The following is a 14474-nucleotide window of genomic DNA, read 5'->3' on the forward strand; positions in this document are numbered from 1 at the left end:
CTGGCTGGGGCTGGTGGGAACTGGAGTCCTTGACCTGCAGCAAGGCAAGGTACGAGTTACTGCCTTAAAGCAGATTATGGAAGTGCTGGTGTATATGTCAATGAACAGAAAAGTGTTTGGGGGTTCAATCGGAGTAACAAGGAAGTGTTCAGAACACTACTGGAACTGACCAGCGTTTATGTTACATATGCCTGTACTACAACATGGAAAAGTATGAACTGATACACAAGTACAAGAAGGGGAAATTGATAGGAAGATGATGCCACTGTTATCAAAGGTGAATGGATTTGACTGTGAAAGTTGCTCCATTATTCTTTAATGTGTTGTTCCGGGGTAAATATGACCACTGCACATTTATGGTTTAATTACCAATCAGTGACCTGAAGCAAACGGCTGCCCACTTCCAAAAAGCATAATGTTCATTCTGCCCTGAACACTATAGAATTAAATATATTGGACGATTGTAGAGGGAACTCTGAAAATAGCCAGGATTTCCTCTGTATTTTTTGAAATTAAGGGCCAATTGATCTCATGTCTTCATTTCAGAATTGCCATGAACCTTGAGAAGGCCAAAGGTGGCCTGTTAGGCCTTAATATGCCATGCTTAACTTGCCATTTAAGCAGCCAACCCTCTTCCTTCCACCCACAATCTGGCCTTTTCTGTAAGCTGTCACATCACGTGACCAGAATGTATCTGGCCTTAATTTTATCTATTTATACACATGAATTTTATTTTTAATGCATTGGCTATTTCAGTTCCATTTTTAACTAAAACTGAAAATTAATAATACTAGGGAAACTTCTGTACAAATCAAGGAAATTGAGTTATTTCTATTTGAGGTATTTTTTATTATTATTAAAAAAGAGATTCTTACCTTGAGTAATTTTTTTTACTGTACTGGCCACCATATCCTTGAAAAGGTTTAATTGCTCTTCAGGGGAGAACTGTAGAGCAATTATACAAATGATACCATAGCTCAACGATTTAAGTTATGAGGAAAGACTGGGGAAGTTGATTGTATTCTCAGTGGAATGGAAGAGACTTCGTGTAACCCAACTGAAGTTTTAAAAATTATGAAGGGGATTGATAAAATTGATCCAAGCAAGCTCCTTACACTTGCAAGACCAGAGAGTTGAAAAGATATGATCTAAAAAATGGAAAGGTGGGAACAAGGGGGTGAGGGGAACGAAGGCAAAACTATTTTACACAAAAAGGGGTTAGGAGCATATGGAATAAATTACTATAAAGGGCCCCTGAAGCAAGGCGCATCACTGAATGCAAGAGGGAATCAAGGGAATTGCTAAACAAAGGGAGCATAGAGAATGAGATGGTGGGAGGTAGGCAAATGGAAATAAAGGAGGCAGGGAGTATGAATACATGAAGCCTTTCATATGCTCTGCTTTCTGCTGTGGCTCCCTGGTTGTTGATGCCCTCTGTATTTTAAGACCAGGCCTTAGAATCACAAACATTGGGATCACCTCTGTGGTGCTTGCTCATCTGGTTAATCTGCTTTGAGTGGCTTCTTAGATTCACAATCCAGACATTAGATGTGATGTGCAGCAGGAGATAAGGCAGTTGCCATTCCTCTTGCTTATCCCTCCTCCCCTCCCACTGCCTGTCCATCGCTTGCACCATTTCCTCACCTGCTGCTCCAAGTATACAGGTATGTTGCACAGGAGGTGCGGAAGAGCTGGGAGGTAGCAACCAGGAAGCAGCCTCTCAGCTATAAACTGAGTCATTAATGATGTGTGGAGGTGAGATTGGCCAAAGATAGGAGATCATAAAAACCACTCACTCCAGAGGGAGGGAGGCAGGAGTTCCACTGGGGACACCTAGAGGAAGGCCTCTGAGAATGTCTGTAACACCTATGCAAGTTCATGCTGGTAGAGATGGTATTTGAGGCACCAGGGTCCCAAACTATTAGGAGTTTTAAAGATTAAGGCAGGTGCTTTCTAATTGCACTAAGAATTGGACCAGGAGCCAGTGTAGGCATTCCATAACTGGCAATATATCATTCACACACATAGTTTCAGCAACCTGGTTGCTGCATTTTTAACTAACTACAGCTTCTGGACAGTCTTCAGAGGCAGTACATTGCAGTAGCCCAAACAGGATGTAACTAGCACAAGATGACCACGTGTCCTACTTTACAAAGGACATCCCTCTCTTTGAAGGGCTGCCTGGTCCAAGTCTGGTTCAAAGCTAAAGAACCAAATGGTGGTGGAGTCTTGCTTGCCCATCACCGTTAACACCCAGAGAGCAAGCTGAGCAGGAACAGAAGTCACCTGGTCAAAGCCTTCCAATACAGATGTATCTCTACTTAAATTATAGCAATTATTTCTAAAGTTGTACCTATACATATAAATTTAGCATATGCATATTTTCAGGACACTTGGCTGCTCCTCTGACCTCTTTTTGGGTGATGTATTTGATGATGATGAAGATGATGCATCTGTGGTCACCCTGTACCCAAGTTTGGATGTGTATGGCCTCTCTACCTCTTTTTATCAGGAAAGGTCTGCAGATGCTGCACCAATCTAATTTGATGGAAGGTGCTTTCTACCGCAGATGTTACATAATGTTAATTTGCCTCTACTACCACCAGCCTATTCACCAGGGCTTTGCCAAATGTATGGTGCCCCTTGGGAATATCCAGTCAATTTGGCACAAAACAGGCCAACAGAAAATTGATACAAGTCTAGTCCTAGTTTCGCTTTTACATAGATTTTCAGTAATTGTATTTGATGGACTATGCTAAAGTGTTGACCTTAATTTTTCTTTAAAATGCCATGCACTGTGCTTGCACCAGTTAATTTTCTGCAGTTGCTGGTGAATCCTCGTTTACTTTCCAACTTATTGGTATTAGTTTGGTTCCAACTAATGATTCCAACACTCAATAAACAATAAACAACACACAGCTAACTCTAAATATAGAGCAGCAGCACAGTTAAAAATACCACCCCCTTTTTATTATTAGTGCCAATTGTTCTTCGAAATTATGGTGAGGCAGCATACACAAGTATTTTGTGTATGCAGAGATTAATTTCCAATATGCAGGTTCTCTAGGGATATTTATATTCTTCCAATCAGCACAGAACTGTCCATCAAAAGTAACAATGTAAATATGTACATTTTAACTTGCTGCTGGAAAGTTTGAGATCTGGAGGAGTATTTTTTCCCCCTTTAAAAAAAGATATGTAGTAAGACAAACCATATCCTTCAGCACAAATGACCTGTATTTCTAGCTTGGCAGTTCATTATAATTTGAAGAAGAGGGTTTGTTGGCCCCAGTGGCTAAGCAACATTAATAGTGAAGGCTTAAAAATTCATGGGTCTGTAGAAATCATATTCCCTTGTGTCTCTTGTGGGCGCAAAATGAAGTTATTTCATTGGTGGCAAGGGTGCCAATAGGGCAAGTACATAGGAACATGAGCAATGGCTCAAGAGGCTTCTAGTGGGAACAGGACTGAGAGAAAAGACAAAATGGCTTCCTCTTCCACGCCCCACCTCACAATTCCACAAAGAAGAGCTGACTAGATGGGCTGCTAAATCGTACTTCATCCATCAAGTCACACCCAAGGGCAGCAGGCTAGCTTCTTTGGGGAGAGGGGAGAGGCTACCTGGTACACACAACTCTGACCTACAACACTGCTATTCTTCCACCCACAATTATTCATGGCCTGAGGGAACTGCATCATTTTGCCTAATGGTAGGGCTGGTCTTCTGAGTGGGAAGCAAACATCAGTTGGGCTCAAGGGCCAATCAGCAGGCTTGTCTCATAGTAAATGGGGTCAGGCTCCCCCTGAGTTAACATGTGAGGGTAACACCTCCCTGTGGCTGTGTGCTTCTATTATGTGGCCTGAGGGCTTGCAATAAACCACTCCAGGGGTTATACTTTGCAGTGGAATCAGGTAGACTGAGGTCTGTGGGAGCCGAGGTATCCAAAAATAGCCAAACACCCTTATTTTTTTATTTGACTAATTTCGTTTACGAATCGCTTCCCACAAAATATCCTACGGAATATATCCTATATACAGTGGTACCTTGGGTTACATACGCTTCAGGTTACAGATTCCGCTAACCCAGAAATAGTACCTCAGGTTAAGAACTTTGCTTCAGGATGAGAACAGAAATCGCGCAGCAGCGGCGAAGCAGCAGCAGCGGGAGGCCCCATTAGCTAAAGTGGTGCTTCAGGCTAAGAACAGTTTCAGGTTAAGAACAGACCTCCGGAACGAATTAAGTTTTTAACCCGAGGTACCACTGTATACATATCCCATCTGAAGCCTGAAAATACAATTACAGGCTGGGATAAAAAATATCTACTTAAAAGGCTTCCCTCCTTTTTTTGGGGGGGGGGGTTAAAATTACTTGACAGGAAGATATTCAGAGAGAGCCAAAATAAAAATAAATTGCTTGTAAGGAAATGGCCATTTAAGGGCAATGTAGGGACAGGGACATAGGAAACTGCCTTATGCTTCAGCTGTCGGGGACGGGCAGGCGCCCAAAGATGGGGGAGGGAATGTGTGGGCAGAAGAGGCAGGTGAGGAGGAAGATTCATGAGAAGGGGCCAAGGACTTGTGGGGAGATGCGCCCCCCTTGAGGAAGGTACCGGTGGTGAAAGAGGGGAGCCAAGAGGAGATGATCAGGCATCCAGAAACGGGATAAGGAGATTGGAGAAGAGGCATAGCTATGTGTCCATCCCCATTTCCAGGGCTTGAAGGCCTGGAAGAGCTAGAGTTGCCACTGAGGCGGAGCCATTGAGTGCTTGAGCACACTGCATCAGGCAAGGGAGTTTAAGAAGGCGGGAGGGGGTGGGGCCAGGCTGTTGCTTCAACTGTCTGACAGGGAACACAAGCCTGCAGCTAGTTAGCGCGGAGTCCTGTTATCTTCACTTGCATGTTAGGAGCTGATGTAGCTGAGTGCTTTGCTAATAAAGAACTAAAAATCCAGCCGCTCATCCTCATTGGTCTGGGCATATTCGGGACATCAGCTTAGTTTACACAGACTGGTAGTGGCTCTCAGCCAGGAGGGACCTACGCTACCAGGCGATGTCTGGAACTGAACCCAGGACCTTCTGCAAGCCAAGAAAATGCCCTACCTCTGAGCTAAGGCCCTTCCAAAAGGCAGAGCCATTTAGCACTTTCCTCTTTGCTCCTCCTGCCTAGTTTTCCTTTTTCTGAAAACAGCCAAGTTAAACAAAGTGAAAAACAAAACAAAAAAGTCGATGTCATGAGAAACAGAAATGGTTAAAATCTGGGGAGTGGAGAGGTGATGCCATTGCATCGTATTATACATATATTCTTCTCCTTTGTTCTAAGTCCAGTCACTTGCCGCCTAGAAAACAGAGCAATAAGATAAATGCCCCAAAAGGAGCATACTTCTTTTTTTAAAAAAGAGAGAAATACACACACACACGAATTACTTCCATCATTTCTGAACTCTGCCAAGCATTTTTAATAGATATGTGCCCTCAGCTCATCTTTTGCATGCTAACAATTTAATCTGAATACCAATATAGACACAAAATAAACGATTGTTTCCTGCCAGAGGTATCTGCCGAAGAAATCTTGGAGTAAAACATTGTCTTTGCAGCTCATTGTGTCTCTAATTAGAGTGGAAGGAGGCAGAGTCTTGGTGGTGTCTGTCTGTGTTTAGCATGCCCTGGAGCTGGGAGCTCTCCTCTGGGTATCAAAGTGCCCTAATTAAATGAGGGGTCCACAATACAGCACTAAACATCAGAGTGAGAGAAAGAGTCCAGTGTCCTCAGTGCCTTTGAGAATCCATGGCCCACGCTAATTACCCATTGTTGAATCGACTTCCCCATTCTGTGAGAAATGAATGGCTCTTCTTGCCCTCCTTCCCTCCCTCCCTCCCTCCCTCCCCTCCTCCTCTGCCCACCCTCCCTTCGCCCCCTTATATGTTACCATCTTTGCTTGGGCCGCCTAATTAATCTTATGGAAATCTCCCGAAGCCAGATTTCAGCAAGGTTGCCCCGATGTTTATAATTTGATTTGTGATGATAAAAGTGAAGGCACCCGGTGATGGAACAGTGTCATTTTCAACACTCTTGAGAATTGAAGAGGCTATCAATCTTTCCCACGTGCATGGCAAACTGATATCCTAGAAAATTAACTTCAATTAATAACAGAAATCCCCAGACGCTCAGGGAAGTCGAGATGCTTTGAAAGAGAACCTTCAAAGATGTCTCCGGATTGTCTTTTATATGCAGCCTCTGCTTTTTAGATATGAGAGATTCTCAATGAGGGAATATGCAGAGAATGTTTTGCCCCCTCTCTAATTTCAGTGCAACGAGTTAACATTTTATATTTCATTCTGGAAGAAGTTAACCAAATGTCTCCAGGTTATATCAGTCCTTATTTTGTCTCTCCTTGGTTTTATTTCGTGAGCATTTCACCAAGTAAAGGAGTGATGAAATAAAGCGATTTAAAACTCCCCCCCCCTTTTACTGTAATACTGATGGTTTGTGTTGGGTTTTTTTTAAAAAAATTATTTGTCAGCATTATCCCTGTTTATGTTGACAAAACATATGAGCTACAGAGGAATATTCCCTCAGAAAAGCCTGATTATTTAAAATGCTGCAATAAGTGGAATGATGCAGGGACTATACTCCTATAAAAAGCAAGCCTGATTTCTGAGGAACAAACTGCACTCTACAAAAAATTATTATGTCTGCACTTTTGAGTGCCATCTGCACATTCGAGTTTGAGAGAAACTAATGGTTAGACAATACTTGAGCAGAAATTCCTGGGGAAAATGGAAGCAGATGTAACATTTCACCACAGTACAATAAACAAAATTTCCTATGCACAGGAATCCAGTCCAGATTTGAAATGGTGTTATATGACATAACAAAATAATGTGACAAAATTATGCAGGGACTGTTAATTAACTTGGTGTACGTTGCAAAGATAAAATCATATCCAGCATTATAGTTAATTCCTTGCTCATCGGGGCACTTTGATAGAGATGCATATGTAAAGATACAGTCTTAAAAGCAGGGAACGGGTTAAGTTTACAGCTTTTTTACATTCTTGCTAGAATCATCACGGGAATGAATTCGTGTTTTGCCATTTCTCATTCTCATTACAACCTTTGTTACGAGAATGAGGTATTAGGATTTTAATGCCTCATATAGCCTGTGAATTATGTTAGTGTGCCTTACTACTTTGACCTTCTAAGTATTCTATAATTTGATTGGCTGGCAATTCCGGTCCAACTCTTGGTTGACAGCCGTTGTAACCTTTCATGCAAAGGGGGACTGCCAGTCCAATCAAACACAGAATATTTGAGAGGTCAAAATCCATTGTGTACTGTCACTATAGAGACTTCTAATCTGTTGGACATAGAGACTTCTAATCTGTCGGACGCCTAAATGTTTTGATATGTAGAAAACAAACAAATCACTCTAAGAAATGGAGATCAAGATAACAAAAAGAAGTCAAGCAAATGCAAAGCCAGCTTTATTTCCAGCATTTCTTTTCCTTTTCTTTTTTGTCATAGTCCTTTGACAGATACACTTTAGAGAGAAACTGATAAGAAAAATAAACTCTTGTATTATAATGCTGTCAGGATTTTCTCAAATCTCTAATTAAAACTAAAAGGGAAGAAAACGAAACCCTAAGAGGAAAATATGAAGAAAATGAAAAAAAAGATAATGAAGGAAGCTTTCTGCAGTTTATAGGAATGCATGCGTGTTGCATTGCCCAAAGGAAGTGCAGTGCAATTCTCTGAATGTTTACTCAGAAGTAAATTCTGAGTTACATGGGCTTTTTTGAAATAGCTTTGTAGGGGATTGCAGTTGTAGCTAGACATACAGGCCACGCTAGACACCTAGAACTATAGCCATCTCTTAGGATAGTAGTTGCTGCTTGTGCTGGAAGCAAGGAAATAGTTATGTACCACCTTTTCCCAACGTGGAACCCAACATGATTTCCAGGTGATTTCTTTTATTCCCCCCATAATTTTCAATCAATTTTCATAAGTTTAACAAATTCAATTTAATTTCTATACAGTATTTCCTTAGCGTTTTGACATCCTATCATTACTTCCATGATGTTTCTGTTCAAATCATTTATCTACTGCCTTGAATACAATACTCCCCCCCCCCGTAAAACATATATCCTACATTGCATTGCTTTATCATTCTCATTCCTTTGCTTGTATTTCAAATCCTGCCTGCAATTTCATTTGACTGTAGTATTTTCTCAGACAGTCCAAAAAGGGTTTCCACTCTTCCACAAGCATTTCATCTGTTTGGTCTCTCTATTTTTGCAGTCAATTTCACCATGTCCATATAGTCCAATAGTTTTAAAGTCCACTCCTCTTTTGCTGGAACTTCTTCTTTCCATTTCTATTTCTACCCCAGGCGCTGACTTCTTAACATTAGCAGACAAGTGGTTTCATACAGCTTTAGAGCATATTGTAGTCACTGTTGTGTTGTCTTTGACTCCACAGGGGAGTTGGCAACCTCACCGATTCATTTACAAGGCGATATATAATTCTAGCTTAGGCCTGTAGCAGGGATTCCCCTAGTCCAAGACTGGGGGAACTGTGGTCTTCCAGAATCTGTTGAGCTCCCTCACCTGTCAGGTCCAGTCAGCATAGCCAATGGTCAGGGACAGTGGGAGTTATACTCCAGCCAGTAATTTGTGGAGGGAGGGCTGGAGTCTTCAAGGAGACACCTGACGCAGATTTAGTGTGAACAGTTCACCTGCACATGGTGCCAAGCTGAGAGGGCACCACAACAATGACTTAGAATAGAATGCAAGAGACAGGAAGCACCAACGTTTGGCATCGCACAGGGTGCCACTGAAATTTGAAAGCCCAAAGTCTGCTACTGGAGACACCGCAGGGTTCGTTTGCTGTCCCTGAACATAACACGGCTGTCGCAGGCGGAAATGTTCATGTGAGGTTCAGCATTTTTATACTGCTTGCAGAACCCTGCCTGCATTAATCTTTAGCACTCCTCTGTGAAGTGTGTGGAGACAGCCAGAAACTCAAGGGAAGAAGAGGAAGAAGGTCCCTTTACCTCCAGGTAGTTTTGTTTTAATAATGACGAACTGAACAACCTGAGAAAAGAGTCCAGGGATGTATAATGGAAGATTGGAGAGGCATGCACTTGGGTCCTGGAGTATGTTTAAGATTGAGATGGGATTTACAATGTATCTTGGACTGCTTTTTGAGGGATTTACAAGGAAAAGCCCATACAGAAATGTGTCAATCAAAAATGTATTTTATCGCAAATATGTACTTAAATGTGTATTGCTATCTCAGTGTATGCAGTATTTATCTTAAAACAGGCATTTTTTAAATGCATGGAATGTATTTTGACTTTATAACTGTATTGCAGGGTTTGGAGATGTGCAGAACCCAAAGTATGCATATCAATCTGGGAAGTGTGGAATTGGTTAAGTTGGGCTTAAAATTGAGGGCCAGACAAAATTCTCCTCCCTCTCTTAGTTCTAGTTTCCCAAATTATCCACACTGCAAGTATCTTTTTTCATTTAAGAAAGATAATTTCTTAATGGCTCCAGTGGAAGAGCATGCATGCTATTCAGTTCAGTGAAACTTGGTCCTAGATAATTGTCAATTGCCAAAATAAAAATACATTGTAAATTCCATTCCATTTTTCAAATAAAAAAATCCAATTCAAATCTTTATCCATCCAGCCCAATTGCAATATAAATTAAAGTGACAATTGTAATAAAGAATTAGAATTAGAAGGAATGTATGAAAACTCACATTAGTCCCCTCCAAAGACTTGTAGCTAGTTTTTACATATCACCTAACTTATCAGTAATTGTCCATTACAGGAACAGAAGTCTCCCTCTCTACCCAGGTGAAAACTGCAATTACCATTTTAAAACAGGATTGGTTTCTCCTTCTTTTTTCTTTCTTTTTTTGCCAACAGCCGGTCACTCACCAGTAAGACCTCTGGATGTGATTAGCTTTTCACCTTAGATATTGTTTGAAACGTTTGCTGTTAAATAAAGAGGGAACACCGCCATGTAATAAATTTTATCTGTTCAATAAGATAATCATCCTATTTCATGTCTTTCTCATTAGAGTGCCTTTCTATCCTTCAGAAATGACCTGCAAGCAAATGAGCAGTCGCGTTACCTGTATATAGACTTTGTGCTTTGCAGTGTTAATCAAACATTCCATTTGCCCATCTTTCTGCTCATGTGCATGATAATGCAAAGCAGTCCAACCAAAGATAGAAAAGTACATCGGGCAGTCAAGTCTAGGTCTTCAAAAGACTGCTTCAAGATGGAGGCTCTCGGTTTTGTTTGAAAACAGGCAGGCACATTGCTTCATAAGGGACTGTGATGATCCTTGTGTGGGTCACTGCTGATGTTGCAAGATCACTGGTTGCACAGTCAAAAACACTGCAGTGTAAACTAGCAGTGTCCCCATTGCTTTCAGTTCTGATTTAGTATTATGCTACGAGAAACACTAGAACCAATGACTTTTTATGCCATTCAGGGTGTACAGTAAGATCTTCAAATAAAGCCCTTTCGCCAAGTGGTATTTTTTTTAAAAAAATATTTTTAATTGAATGATTTTATGTTACAAAAAAATTACAACCATACTACCACTAAATATAATTAAGAAATACAAATTGCATACATCAATATTTAGTTTGTTATTTGTTATTTACCCTCTTATTTCCTCCCAAACATTCCATACAAAAACACACATATGTGCAGACACCCACCCACAAAATGATAATAATGAAAGTAAATATTTCCCCCCCCTTTTATCTTCCAAAATCTTTTCTTCAACTTTGACTTCCTGTCAAGTCCCTTTGCATATATTTTATCTTACAATCGAATGTACACAAAACAATAAACCTTTCTATATAAATTTTCCAATACATTCTGAAAACATAATAAATCCTTACTTGTTGTCCACCGCCTTGCCAAGTGGTATTTTTTGGTAAAGTGTTGTGTAGATACAATGGAGAATGCCTCTTCCTGTCAGGCTTCAGACAAATCCGATCCTACCCACAGTGGGCAGCCAAGAATTAGATAAATAAGAAGAGTTCTTAGCAAGTCTTTTATTCAATATTCACAGAGAGAGGTGTATAAATGCAGCCTCTTTGGTAATTGTGTTGCTCCGAGTAAAGCCCCATCCCCTTCCTCTTTCCTATTATACGTCATCCCTTCATTGGCTGATCTGTGCTTTCGGCCTCTGAGCTTCCTGTTCTTATACTTTCAGTGCCCACTGGGTTCTGGGATGGGGGGGGGTCTGGGATGCTTTCTAAAGACACTGAGTCTGTCAGCTGTTTCTCCCCTGGTGCTGCTTCTTCTTCCTGCTCCTCTCCCAATATCTCCCAGCTTCTCCCCTCTGCAGCCTCTGAACTGTGACCTTCTGCAAACCACTGTTCTAAATCTATACTGCCTCCCTCTTCTCTGGGAAGTGCAGGAGGAGGAGGGAAGCTCTCCACCATTCTTCCTTAGTTCAGTCCCTGACATTTCCATAGAATCAGAGAATTGTAGAGTTGGAAGGGACCTTGAGGTTAATCTCGTCCAATCCCCTGCAATGCAGGAATGCTGCCCACAGCTGTCCCTGGGTGGGCTTGAACCACCAATCTTGTGGTCAACAGCCAGACACACAGACCCATTGCTCCACAAAATATATAAGAAGAAGAGCCCTGATATATCAGGCCAAGAGCCCATCCAGTCCAGCATTCTGTTCTCACAATAGCCAACCAGATCTAATCTAATCCTGCCCTAGAGGGCCTTCCTTCTCCTGACCACCCCCCTTGGTCACTCAAGTCTCCTGTTTCTATCATCTCCCAGCTCGTTCCTTCTGCTGACTGCTCCTCAATGTCCCACCACCAGGTTCCAGGCTCTAAGGCAGCAGTTCTCAACCTGTGGGTCCCCAGATGTTGTTGGACTACAACTCCCATCATTCCTGAGCTCTGGTCTTGCTAGCTAGGGGTGATGGGAGTTGTAGTTCAACAACATCTGGGGACCCACAGGTTGAGAAAGGCTGCTCTAAGGTCTCATCTTTGGATTTGTCCCTGGGGGGCTCTTGGGAGACAGGCCTCCACCAGTCTTCTTCATCCAGCCAGTCTGAGCTCTCCTTGGGTTGTTCTTGAGCTGGTGGCTCCCACCACTTCCCATCCAGCCTGTCCCTGATAACAACCTTTACAATATAAGGAGAAATAATACACACTTACAGCACCCTTCCCCAACTTGGTGCCCTCCAATTTTTTCTGGACTACAGCTCCATTATCCCTGATCACTGGCCATATTGGCTGGGGATGGTGGGACCTGGAGTCCAACACTATTTAGAGGGGTACCAGGTTAGGGAAACCTGCCTTTTACAGGTTTAGCATAAGGTTGAAAGCTAGATAATGCACCTGAATCTTTTTGACCACTTGAAAGTGCTATGCAAATGCTAAAAATAAGTGTCAGCCTGTTGAAATCTCTGCTGTACTTTCCTTTGAGGGTCAAGCTGCAATTCTACATTAGTGACAGAAGGACAGATACTAAAAATCTTGACAGGTGTTCTGATCACATTTCAAAAAAAGTCACACAAAGATGCTCAGAACCGCTTCCAATTTAGGATGATGACAACTTCAGCAGGATTTGACCATAAATTAATCCAGCTATCTGAAACAAGGACTATTCTTTTTGCAGAAAGCCTTGTCACAAGTTAAAATTAAGTCCACTATTCTCTCAGAGCCTCTGGTTTTACAGCCAGGGCGAAAGCAGTGGGTGAATCAGAACAGGAGACAAGGGAAATAACTCTTCTTTCTTCTGTATCAGATTACACTTGCTTAGAACTCTAACTCCTTCTTCATTAACCATTTACATTTATTTTTCACAGATTTCTCACACCATTGCTTAAAAGAACAAGACTATTCCAAATCCTTAGGTGAAGGAAGGTAGTGAAAAACGCAAAGGGGCAAATCTTTTGTTGCAAGAAGCATTTACATTGTTATTCACTAGCTCAATTGGTGAAAAGTTGCACTATTGCCAGATTTAAGTTTCACCTTTATCTCTCATCATATTTATATATTTATTTATTTATTTATTTATTGATAGGTAGGTAGATAGATAGATAGATGATAGATAGATAGATGATAGATAGATAGATGAGAGAGAGGGGGGGGGAGAGAGAGATGATAAACAGATGAAGAGCCCTCACTCAAAAATAGATTTCAGGCAATTTACAATGACAAAAGCATCATAGTATATAACACACAGATGATATAACAGAATAAAGAGGGATAAAACCATTCAACCAGGCAAAAATATCACAATCTAAAATCTAAAACTTCCATTTCATCCTCTGTCTGTCTGTCTTCTGCCTGCCTGCCTGCCTGCCTGTCTGTCTCTCTCTTCCCCACTCTCACACACAAACAAACACACCCCACCAGTGGTCTAAAAACCCACCCTGCAGTTGAATTGCCCATTCAAGATAATAGATGGTATTTGACCCACAATCACCCCATGAGTTCCATGGTGGAGTGGGGATTTGAACCCAGATCTCCCCAGTCCTAATCCAACAAGTACTACATCATGAGAAGTGCCTGCTGGATGAGCTTGGTGGCTCATCTAGTTCAGCATCTTGTTCTCACAATGACAACCAGATACCTATGAGAAACCTGAGGAACCTCACAGCACTGTCCCCTCCGCAGGTTCTGATCAACTGGTATTCAAAAGCATGGCACCTCTGAGACCAGAGTAACACTTTCTTGTTATTGTTTTGATTTTGGAAGGCTGCCCATGGTATCTTTAAGCCCCTGCTGTGCAATACAGTGGTACCTCAGGTTACATACGCTTCAGGTTACAGACTCCGCTAACCCAGAAATAGTACCTTGGGTTAAGAACTTTGCTTCAAGATGAGAACAGAAATCGTGCTCCGGCAGTGCGGCGGCAGCAGGAGGCCCCATTAGCTAAAGTGGTGCTTCAGGTTAAGAACAGTTTCAGGTTAAGAACGAACCTCCAGAACGAATTAAGTACTTAACCCAAGGTACCACTGTATTGCTGTTTTGTTTCCCACCATTCTGGACAGAGGGGATATAGGACTGGTGTCTTTGGGGCCCAATATTTATCTCTCTGGGGAGACTTGCGAGGTTGAGCTAAACTGAAGGAGCTCTGACTGGTCATTTCACGAGAGTTCAAACGCTTTAATCTTGCCTGCAATTTTAGATGCATCACCAAAATCACACATCAGAACTAAATGCTGACTCTAAAACTATCATGCTCCCTGCTCATATAACCAGATAAATGCCCGGGTGGCAGAGGTCATGCACCATGTAAATTCATAGGATCCATGACTCACAAAGCAGCTGTGACAGGAGTTTAACGCATAGTGATGAATACGAATAAAAGCAGTGTAAATGAACTGTCACTGCTTAATTTACATTTTACCTACTTCATCCTTTCTAACCACTTCTTTGATTTTTCAGCAGGGGAAGGGGGGGAAGGCATGT

The sequence above is a fragment of the Podarcis bocagei genome (genome assembly GCF_964188305.1).
Source record: "Podarcis bocagei genome assembly, chromosome: 10".
Taxonomy (NCBI): Eukaryota; Metazoa; Chordata; class Lepidosauria; order Squamata; family Lacertidae; genus Podarcis; species Podarcis bocagei.